Consider the following 12,112-nt stretch of genomic DNA (forward strand, 5'->3'; position numbering starts at 1 on the left):
TAAAACACCCAGGTTTAGTAATACCAACCACGAGCACAGTGTACATACTCCAACAGTGGCCTGTTGGCCCTGCCCTTCAGTTACTGCCCTATTACACGCTAAACCAGCTGAATCTAATTATGGCAGTCTGAGTCCTGCCCAAAAGGCATCTTGCTCTGGAAGGACTAGAGAGCGAGAGCCGAGAGGGTACAGTAGTTAGCGATGCCAATATACTGCCCATTGGAAGTGTAAAAGCAGGTAGCGCTCGTTGCTGGTGACATTTACTGTGAACACTTGCTTTTTTTGGAAAGTGTGCTTTAAACCCCTGTAAGTTACAATGTGGTGGTAAAAAATGGGCATGGATTCTATAATCATCCATGGAGAAAGACATGTGACAGCCCTTGCAATAATCCATTCAGCAAACACACAGTCACAAAAAAAAGCATAAAAGAAAGTGGACAGAACAATTGGAGCTTCAGTAGTGCAACTGAAAACGATGGGCCATCCCATTCAGAATCGGTTGGGCGGGAAGCCAAATGTGGCACAAGTATATTGCATTATCTGCTATCCTTTTGGCCATGTTTTGGCTCTATATATAATAAAACACTACGTGCTGCAGACTATTCAATGCCACCAGGCCCAGGAGACACTGACACAATACCCACAGTGCGCTCTGCCCCACCAACTCCCCTCCCACTGCAGCCAATCAGCAGCAATCCACCCAACTCCTGCAGCAATTATAAACCATTACAAATAAAACAGGAGCGTTTATGCAGCACCAACAAAACGGAAGTGAGGCACACCAAACTGGATTAAGGCACACCAAACTGGATTAAGGCACACCAAACTGGATTAAGGGGCGGGCACCCATAGTTCGATCCCCTACAATCCGCTGGCTAAATTCAGAATCCACTGATGAAAAACACTGCTGCTCAAAATGGGAGGAGGGCATGGCATGCCCGACTGGCTTGGAGGACATCCGTAATCCGACTCCCCCACAACACACTTAGTACTTATCATTTGGGTTGACAGATATCAGTGTCAATGTCAGTGTTAATACTGCTGAAATCCAAAACGAGTTCCGGAAAAGACAGGCATTTCTGAGTGTTATCCAGTGTCTTCAACCGGCTCACTCTCACGCAAAGATGGGCAGGTACCGTACACCACGGGAGCTGCAGTGGTGTAGGTACACTCCCCCACTGGAGCCCTCCCTTTAGCTAACCAAGACTGGACACTTTTCAAAAGGGTTAGAATAAAGCTGTCACAATATCTTGTGATAGAAGCTGCAAATACTTTGGATTCATATGAGCAGGTTTTCTATCTTTTTAAACATTTGTAGTAGTAAGGTTTGAGGTGCATCAACTATTCATAAATCAATAGAACACTTTTTTTTCATAAGTGAACAGATAAAAAGATGTATGTCATGATAAATGCATTGAAATGAGCCACAAGTAATGTATTTGCCCGCCGGGTTTCATATATGGTCTACTTGACTGCTTCACTTAGTATGTGTGTGCTTTTTCAAGAGCGCATAATTTACAGCAATGCAAAATAGTGTACCAGTCTGATATCTGGTGTACACTTCTGCTTGCCAATTGCATGCCACAAAGAAAAAAGCAAACCGGCAGACTGAGTTTGTTACGACTTGATACGATATTTTACAGTACCACATAATTATGGGTTCACAGCACTTATATACTTCCGTTGGCCCCCCAAAGGCCAGCGTGCTGAAAGTCCACTTATCACCGCTGGGACTCAATACAAAATAACCATCACCATACATAGGGCCTCATCACGAGTTGGGCGTTAACGCCGGCGCTATTAGCGCCAACGCTAATAGCCCTACCGCCAAACCCCCCGCGCTATTAGCGCCGGATCACGGGTTTGGCGGAAGGGTTATTGCCCATTCCCCATTGGGCCCATTTGGGAATTCCTCATTCCCCATTGGGCCCAATAGGGAAAATTCGCGCTATTACCGCCGGCGGATTTCCTGTCGGCGGTAATCGCGCCGAAAATCAGAAATTTTGCTGCAGATTTCCCCCCAGCTGAGAGCTGGGGGGAAATCCGCCAAAGCCATGAGCTACCGCTGCATTTAAGGGTTACCGCCAGACTCGTGATGAGGCCCAAAGTGTAGTGTGAATTATGATTTCTGCATGGGTAAAGGGTCATTCATTTTTGGCACCGTTACGAAATATGGCCACATGAATGATGAGGTCCTAAATGATGGCCTCTATGGCATGTATTTCAGGCTGCATGGCCAAGGAGACTGCGACTGAACTAAAATCCGAACAAAATCTGTTAAGGTCGGTGTCGCCAAGGAAACAGCTTTCTGCAACCTACGGGTCTCCAGATGGTTTGGACTACAACTCCCATTGACCCTCACCATTGATTATACGGTCTACGACTAATGGGAGTTGTAGTCCAATGCATCTGTGCCCGGGGAGCCAAACGATGCAAACCACAATTGTGGCACAAAGGAGACAACTAAGAGCAGACTGGACTAAAAGTCTAACCAAATATGTTAATGTGGCACCAAGAAGCATAAGATGAACAAGTTACTTACCAACTGTAACGTTCTTTCGACTGGATGTTACTCCCACGTATTCCTCATCTTATGATATTCGTATCTTGCCAGCTTTGCTGCTTCGGAAAAAATGTTCTCGGCAGAGGGCGCTGTGCACGAGGTCGTGGCATCGATGTCCCTCGACGGGCTCTGTACCATGTCGACGTCACCATCAGTATAAGTAGCTCGGGCCGCGCCGTTGGCTTCAGTTCTGTTTTTCCGAGGAAATATTCGAGGAACACCCAGGCGTGCCCCATGACTGATAGACCCTTCGTGAGAGGAGAGTGTAATTTACGTGAACTGTACTGCGGGGTAGAATGGGATGGGTGATGAGGAATACGTGGGAGGAACATCCAGTCGAAAGAAAGTTACAGTTGGTAAGTAACTTGTTCTTTGAATGGATTGTGTCCTCCCACATATTCCTCATCTTGTGATAGACTCCCATAGCAATGCGAATTTTGGAGGTGGGAGTGATAATTATTTTTCTCATGGATGGAATGAAGTACCGCCTTGGCAAATAAACCTTCATTGGAAGAAGAGGCATCTACGCAATAATGCTTGATGAAGGTATGCATTGGTGCCCATGTTGCAGCTGAACAGATATCTGCTGCAGGGACTCCCCTCTTCAGAGCCGCAGAAGTAGCCATCCCCCTAGTAGAATGGGCTCGAAGCCCATTCGGTGGGTCCTTTCCCGCCAATCTGTATGTCTTGATATTGGGCAAATCTTCCTCGGGACCAGCCCTTCGGAGCACAAATTACCCAATTCAGCCCAAAATACAGGTTCTATTGTGCCGAGCAGTGAACTCATGCTAGTGACAAATGACACCTTCAATAAGTTTTAGTATTTTATTCTAGACAGTGAATTTCAGCAACATCTTGGGATTCAAGTTAGAGAAGATTACAAAGCACAAAACTTAGAGAAATGCAAAATATAGAGAAACATAGAACTTAGAAAAACATAAAGAAACACAGTCTTACGCCCCTTCAATCAGCACTGGGAGACCCTGGCCCTCATAAGCTAGCTGTAACAAGCCCCGCTCAGAGGACAGCGCTGTAGGGTGCCGACAGAGCCATAAATTCCGGACACTTGATCTTGCTCGAACCAAGTCTACAGATCGATCTCCCACCTGAGTCATGTGGGCATGCATTTTTATAATCTCGTGCTGTCAGTCCATGATGCACAGTTCCAGAACTTTCCCTGTGCAAAATATAGGCTTGCTCATGGAAAAACCCAACTCTGTGAATTTCCACTGTGCTCCTTTTCTGTGCCCCTCCCTACTTGGAGCCCATCTGCGCGAAAGCTCAGGAATGTCTTATCAGTGCCTTCTCAGAGAAAGAGGATTTGTTTACGAAGCCATGCAGGGCTACCGTTAGAAAGGCAGAATATTCTAAGAGAAGCCGAGATGAATTAACCCCATGTGAGCAAGCTCTAAAAGGCATGCACTCATAGCTTAGCGTTCATAGCGCTTAAGACTGGCTATCTAAGCGCTATATAGGTGCCATAATGTTCCAAACACTCCAATAATGTCTATTAGCTACAGAGCTGGGGCCTTCGCCCTGCCTGTTTATCTACAATGCATAATGTGACCTACCACCCCTACTAGGCCTGCATATTCCTTGTAGCTCACTACTGCATAATGGAAGTGCTACAACAGACTACTGTCAGCATTTTTGGCACATACTTTGAATAAACTATTGGCTTTCAGCGGCTAATGCTGTCATCTAAAGCCCTGATTGGCAAATTTGCAATTTTGTGTATCACTACACTCCACCCCTATTCAAAGTGTGCGCGACAATGCTGACTAATACCCATCAACATAGTATGTAGTGCAGTGATAAAGACCTTGGGGCTTTGCAAGAGGTTTAAGCAAACTATCTTCTAGCGGTTAGTCAGCGTGGCATGCAAGGTTAGTAAAAACACTACCTAAACAAAAATGTACACAAAGTGAACAGTGACATATACCCTTGCCAAAACCTGGCCTACACAAAAAAATACCTACACAAAGTGAACATGGATATTTACTCTAGCCAAAACCTGGCCTACACAAAAACACCTAAATAATTATTGTATAACTGATTGTCAGTTAAAAAGCAGCATGCAGTTAGAATGTCAAGGCAATCCGGTGTAGTCTAATCTACAATGCACTATTGCATTTATGTATGGTTACCAATTCTAAACCTGGCAGCCTTTCACTCTAAGGGCCTACCCTCCCCCTGATCCCAGGGCATTCAAACGTGACTATGGGCTGTGTGATTAGACACTTCCCCCATGTATGTGGAACCCAACCAAAAACCATCTAATTTCATGAGCAAGGTGAACCCATGGGCACCAGGTTATCTAAATAAAAAAACAATTCGACTAATTTGCATTAAAGCATGGCATGTGTTATTCATGCAATCAAAAGCAAGCAATTTGATCCATATGTTTGCTGGTAACTGTAGCTCTGTGTGCCAGTGGGTTGAGGATGGTCGCCCCCACTCGGAGCGAAAAGCCAACACCTGCTGATTTAACAATGTTTGCCATAAAATGCATTGTGTGTATTTAGCAGTCTTGTTGACCTGCCCTATGGCAGAAAAAATGTCTTCATACCTAAAATTCTGCCATCTCCAGTGGTTGCCAATACTTGTAGCAGTGTTGGGCATATCAATGGGCCCCACTAGGCCAGAGGTTTTGTAGCAGAGCTGGCATCAGAACCCATAGTGGCTAGCTTATTGTGCACAGTTTCTATGTCAAAATCGTTTAAAGCTCCTGTTACCCCCGCTGCTCCCGCAATTAATGAATCAAGCTCCCTAGCTACGTGTACTCTGGTGATGGGCCATAGAAATGGACTCCATTTGTAGCAGCTTGGTAGTACTAAGGAAACATTGCCTCATGATAAATCTATGTCTAAGTGTATCACTGTAATAATAGAGGTGTGCATTACCAGCCTACAATTTAAATGTTGCCTTACTACTGGAAAATCTAACATGTTCACAGTTTCTACCTTGTGTGACTTGGAGAATACCCTTCTCCAAGTAGGATGGCTACCATATACAATATTAGTTTTAGCTACAAACAACATACTACCATCCGGCAGTGGCTGTTTCATCACACCATTGTGTGAAATGCATTTAGTCAAGTTATAGTCCATAAAATCTTGGCGAGAACACTTGCTGCAGTTCTTGGTCAGAAAAAACATCACATTAAACAAATTAAACAAATCGTTGGATCCATTCACTGAAACATTTGGGCCTAGGATTTCATAGGCACCAGTCATATGAGTCAGTGACCAAAGATGCCCGACAATGTGCCAGGCCAGTTCGCTAGCAATTCCATGTGGATACTCATTTGTAGCGCTTTTCCAAGGAATTATTCTAAATGTCTACAATCAAAAGATGACTCTTTGCATTAGTGTGCTGGAGACAACTGTCCCCACAAAAACATGAAACTGGTTGGTTTAACAAAAACCGTGTCACACACTGTGTTATAAAATCAAATATCAAGTCCGTCATGGTTTCATTTACCTGCCTTAAGGCTAGCTGTAAAAGTATCCAGTGTTTCAAAGGTTACCATCTCAAATTAGAGCTCACACACTTGGCAGCATTACTTCCAATTAAGAACCTTAACCAACGCACAGCTGACTTTGGAGTGCGCACTCATTTTATCTCAAAATAAAGTACGCTCCTGCTTGCATAATCCTGCTGCCCACACAATTCATAAATCATTTTCCTGCCTACGTGCAACGTAGTAGTTTTTCTTTTTCTTCAAAGCAAAGCATCTCTGGTTAAAGCAATTCAGTTGGAAGAGCAAAACATTTCGTTTTTTCAGATTCATCTCAAAAAGTGCATTTAAAAAAACATTTTTCAATGTGTTAGCATTCAAGTGCTGTGTCACACATCTGTTTGTGGTACATGATGTTACAGTCCACAACTCATTGTCCACAGTCCTTTAAACAAGAAAAGCAAAACATATCAACCAGGTTATTTCCAGCAACTGAATCATTTGAATGTGCAGCATCAAATATTTGATAACTAGCCAAGTCTGCACCGTGCCAGTTCAGCAAAAGTTATTACTCTGTTGGACACCTTCTCACAGGTTGCAGAACAAGTGTCCTCATACGTCATGCATGTTAGCAGCATTGAGTGCGGTGCAGGAAAGGACAGGTTCAAAGTTCACATATCATCTCGCAGTGACTCGCTTTCTCTGAGAATGTGTCTGCTTGACTGATCAGTGTCACCCGCAAATTGCACACATCTACCCCAATCATGGCACGCAACTGTCTTGGTTTTTTTGGCTAGGCAAAATACAAACAGAAATGTTAGGATTTCATCAAAAGTATAATGTCATTGTTCTTCACATTAGGATGTCATAAGAACTACAATATCAGCGTTAACCACCCCTTCCCTTAACACCACCCCACCTTCAGAGTCCCTCATCAGGTAACTACACACTTTATCATTGCTACCACAATTATTTGTCACCCTTCTGTATGTTACTGGGGGCTTATTTGCACTCAACCATACGGGGTGTAACTGCCTAATCATAAACTCATTTGTGCAATGCGATCATAGTTGGTCAATGGTACTTCAGACTGATCTGTGATTTTACAAAAGCCATATAATAAGTACCCAGGTCGCACTTCTCAATGGATCAATGCTTTTCTTTGTCACCAGAGCGATCACGAATGCCAGGCGCCAACTTGCTTCCAGTGTTTCATGATCTTGATTTAGGTTGCCCTGCTGGCATCACTCCATTTTTCAAAGGTAAAGTCCTTCAGTCCAATACCGCCTGCAGTTAGTTGCACAAGCAGCTTTGTTTATTTTTTCTCCATACAGCTAGTGTCTTTCAAGCCTCTGGTTTTCCACTTGTCATTTTCCCAAAGGGTGTCTGCTGATTTCTTGGGCCACCCCTTTGAGAGCGATAGTCTGAATCAGTTCCTTTTGTTTGCTTCAACAAATCATTCATTCTTGCACTAAGCCGTGAGGCTTCTGGATCATGGCTAATGTGCAGTGTTCATGTTATACTCCAAAGCCCCGCTCTGCATGTTGTCTCTTGCAAAACGGCTACCTTCATCAGTTTTGCTTCCATCTGGAATGCCATAATGTCTTTGTCAGTTACTCCAGCCCTGGCAATGTAGCTTGCATTTTTGCCAGCTGTGTATTTTCACTTCTCAAAGCGCCTAGAGGTTTCTTCTCCAGTGCACAGCGCTTTACTTCAGTTCACATCACATGGAGCACTGGGATGCAGCTTGCACAGCAATGTCGCTTTGCTTCACATCACATCACATGGCGCATGGGGATGCAGCTTGCACGGCAATGTCTCTTGAAATGGGCAGCTGTCTTTTCTTAGCCCATTCACAGATGCACAGGTTCCCCAAATGTTCAGATGCGATGTGCCCGTCTGCCATCCTGCATGCAGCATTTGTTTTCCTTCCAGTGTTGTTACTGGGCAAATTCTTTACTTCTGATCAGCTGTTTTTGCATGCCAGTGTCAGCATGCGTACATCAGCATGTGTAAGGTAGATTGCGCTCTTTTTCATTTTCTCACTCACAGCAATTATTGCCTTCAGTTCTGTTTCAGCATTCTGTCTGTGCACCCCCCTCCTCCGTTTTTGCTCACACTGACGGTGTCTCTCACAGGGGATGGAATGCAGGAATGTCATTGTTTATCTTTCCTGTGCACATGGCAGTGCCATGAGCACGCAGCAAACTTATCTCTTTGCCTATAACTCTTAAACTGGCGGCTTCAATGGAAGGCACTTGTTTCAGACAGTTCACCCAGATTAACTATTTCCTGCACTGCTTTCCTCCAACAGTTTTTTTTTTTTCTTCGCGCACCTCGCCCAAGATAGTGCAAGTTATCTTCAAGGCACAAGCTCTGCACACACAGCAAGACTCTTATTTTCAAAAGAGGCACTTTCTTGTCATCAGATTCTACTCCATGTAATTTTGCCAAAATGTCAAAGCGTCTTTTAGCCTGTTTTGAACTGATCAATGTCCCATTTAAAGGCATACATTTTTTTTTTTTTTTCCTCGTAACCTTGTAGTTTGGCTTCACAAACATACTCCAATGCAATGTGCGATCTTTAAAAAGAACCCGCAACCCACTAAATCTTTGTGCTGTCTTATCACACACAGATTTTTCATTCTGTTGTACCATTACCAGAATATAACCACTTATTTCAGTGCATTTAAAACATGCCATGTGTAGTGCAGCTCCCTGCACGTTTTTCTTCCTGCAAGAGCAACCCACTCCATCTTGCTTGTGGGCTGTTAATGTGTCAACATTTTTCACCATGTACCGCAGTGAACAGGTCACTATTTCCAAAACATACATCACTTATAACGCAACAGTACAAATCCATGGCATAGCGTGAGAACAGTCAAAAATACTCCAGGGGCAATTTAGAAAAATATAAATTGTCTTTTCCCCCCAAACCATTGCAAACTGATTCTGCAATTTCAAATCAATACACAAAAATCGAAAATCGAAAATCCAAATACTATTCACTCACTTTCTTTTTTAAGTGAGTCTCTCACCCATTGTAAGCATGGCACAGCTAAAATGTAATGTAGCCATTTTAGTGTGTTTCCTTAAAACAGAATGCACCACCAGCACATGGAATTCACTGTTGCCAAAAAAGAAAAACCAAACCCTTTAGGCTCTCAACACAGATGTTACTCTTTCTCCTAAACACGGCTCATTCCCACGTTATCTTCAGGAATGTCAACACTTCAAAAGCATACATTTAAAAAAAAAAAAAAGCGAACCTTCGCCTCCTTACATTACAGCCCCCCACTCGCTAGCACACTGGGGCTGAATCAATGGTTGAATTACTATTCACAATTTGCATGTCAAATCCTCGCAACTATTTTTCTGCCCTCATGACAGAATAGAGTTGAGAACTCCGTCTCACTTTGCATTTCAAATTACAACTTTAAACTGGGGAAACCGCATGATAAAATTCTTTCCTAATTGAACATAAATCTTTCTTGACCATTCATCAGAGCGCTTTAAACAAAGCCATTTCCCGTTTTTTTATCGCCATGTGCTCCCTGGCTCCATTCCCAAGCAATAAGTCAGTCACGACTGATTTACTGAAGGGAGTCTTAACCACACAAGCTATCGGCCACGGCAAGCCTACACAACGTTTCTGTCTTTTGTGTCTCAGAGCTGCAGTGAGACCACCAAGGAAATGCGACAGCCTGCTCATCACTCTGCACTGTGTTCTCTCACACAATTTGTCACTTCACAGCAAGGCACTGCTCTGCACAAATCCCACCGCTGCCACCAAATGTCTTGATATTGGGCAAATCTTCCTCGGGACCAGCCCTTGGGAGCAAAAATTACCCAATTCAGCCCAAAATACAGGTTCTATTGTGCCAAGCAGTGAACTCATGCTAGTGACAAATGACACCTTCAATAAGTTTTAGTATTTTATTCTAAACAGTGAATTTCAGCAACATCTTGGGATTCAAGTTAGAGAAGATTACAAAGCACAAAACTTAGAGAAATGCAAAATATAGAGAAACATAGAACTTAGAAAAACATAGAGAAACACAGTCTTACGCCCCTTCAATCAGCACTGGTAGACCCTGGCCCTCATAAGCTAGGTGTAACAAGCCCCGCTCAGAGGACAGCGCTGCAGGGTGCCGACAGAGCCATAAATTCCGGACACTTGATCTTGCTCGAACCAAGTCCACAGATCGATCTCCCACTTGAGTCATGTGGGCATGCATTTTTATAATCTCGTGCTGTCAGTCCATGATGCTCAGTTCCAGAACTTTCCCTGTGAAAAATATAGGCTTGCTCATGGAAAAACCCAACTCTGTGAATTTCCACTGTGCTCCTTTTCTGTGCCCCTCCCTACTTGGAGCCCATCTGCGCGAAAGCTCAGGAATGTCTTATCAGTGCCTTCTCAGAGAAAGAGGATTTGTTTACGAAGCCATGCAGGGCTACCGTTAGAAAGGCAGAATATTCTAAGAGAAGCCGAGATGAATTAACCCCATGTGAGCAAGCTCTAAAAGGCATGCACTCATAGCTTAGTGTTCATAGCGCTTAAGACTGGCTATCTAAGCGCTATATAGGTGCCATAATGTTCCAAACACTCCAATAATGTCTATTAGCTACAGAGCTGGGGCCTTCGTCCTGCCTGTTTATCTACAATGCATAATGTGACCTACCGCCCCTACTAGGCCTGCATATTCCTTGTAGCTCACTACTGCATAATGGAAGTGCTACAACAGACTACTGCCAGCATTTTTGGCACATACTTTGAATAAACTATTGGCTTTCAGCGGCTAATGCTGTCATCTAAAGCCCTGATTGGCAAATTTGCAATTTTGTGTATCACTACACTGTAACACTCAATTATAGCCAGAATGATCCAGCGGGATATAGTCTGTTTTGTCACCGCTAATCCCAATTTATGGCCTGTATAACCTACAAAAAGTTGCTCATCTTGACGCAATTTTGACATTCTTGAAATTTAAAAACTGAGAGCCCTTTTTGGGTCCAGTCTATGCAGTCTCTCCTCCTCTTTGCCCAAATTTTGGTAATATGTTTTTTTGTGGCAAGTGGAAGTCAGAAACTACTTTTGGTAAGAAAGAGGTTTTCACCTTAAGAACTACTTTGTCCTTAAGTAGTATAGGGAGGTTTATCTGACAGAGCCTGTAGTTCACTAACCCTGCGGGCTGATGCTAAGGCCACAAGAAGGACAGTCTTCAATGTTAGAAGCCTCAAGGGACAGGAGTGGAGAGGCTCAAAAGGTATACAAATTAGAAACTTCAGTACCGGATTAAAATCCCAAATTGGGACATGAAAAGGGACTGGAGGGTACACATTAGTAAGCCCCTTCAGGAATTTAATTATTAATGAAATGTTGAAGTAGGAAACTGTTGAGATGTCTTCCATGATAGTATGAGGTGTATTGAGAGGAGCAGTATCATACATCATCCTGCGTGATGTCACGGAATGTTGTTGTGGCATAGTTCTGTTATAGTTCTGTTTTCATTCTATTGTTGTCAGTTGGAGCCAAGGGTTGAATGAGGGGGAGCCTCTTAATGCTGGGGGTCTTCTTCCCTCCTAGTATCCAGAAAAACTGAAATAAATATCTTTGAACCGTTACCTGTCTCTGCCTGCCATCTTCATAACAATGGCGACGAGGATGGGATGGTGAGGCTATCAGAGGCAGATCGGCGGAGACCCCCAGCAACCGACCGCGTCCGCTCTGCTTTGCCTCGGCGTTGAGCGACGGTCGACGAGCAGCAGCGATTTCCTCTCGAGGGCACCGTGGAGTCAGCGACACCGTTTGAAGAGGCCCCGCTCGCATCCGCTGTGGGCTGCTCCGCCTCCTGCGTTGAGCGGCCCACATCCACCTGGAAAGGCAATTGCTGCGACTGCCGTGGGCTGCTCCGCTGCCTGCGTTGAGCGGCCCGCAATCCACAAAGAAGATCCCAACTGGTGACGCCCATTGGAGTGTCTTCCTGCGGGTGTACCGCCGGGCGAAGGAGGAGCAGCCCGGCTGGCCGCTCCGTTTGCTCTGGTGTTGAGCGCCCGCTAAGGTCCGTCCGGCATCCGGTGCCTTCGCA

General features: G+C 44.3%; 1 long non-coding RNA gene across 1 annotated transcript in view; it reads right to left on the bottom strand.

Moving 5' to 3' along the window:
- Nucleotides 1-4,201: 4,201 nt before the first annotated feature.
- LOC138526341 (uncharacterized) overlaps nt 4,202-12,112 on the bottom strand; it is a 106,843-nt gene continuing 98,932 nt past the window's right edge. The window contains exon 3 of the long non-coding RNA XR_011283561.1: nt 4,202-6,816. This is a non-coding gene — a long non-coding RNA (uncharacterized lncRNA). The remainder of the gene's footprint in view (nt 6,817-12,112) is intronic.

The sequence above is a fragment of the Ambystoma mexicanum genome, chromosome 1q, assembly GCF_040938575.1.
Source record: "Ambystoma mexicanum isolate Mex_15411 chromosome 1q, UKY_AmexF1_1, whole genome shotgun sequence".
In the NCBI taxonomy this organism is placed as follows: Eukaryota; Metazoa; Chordata; class Amphibia; order Caudata; family Ambystomatidae; genus Ambystoma; species Ambystoma mexicanum.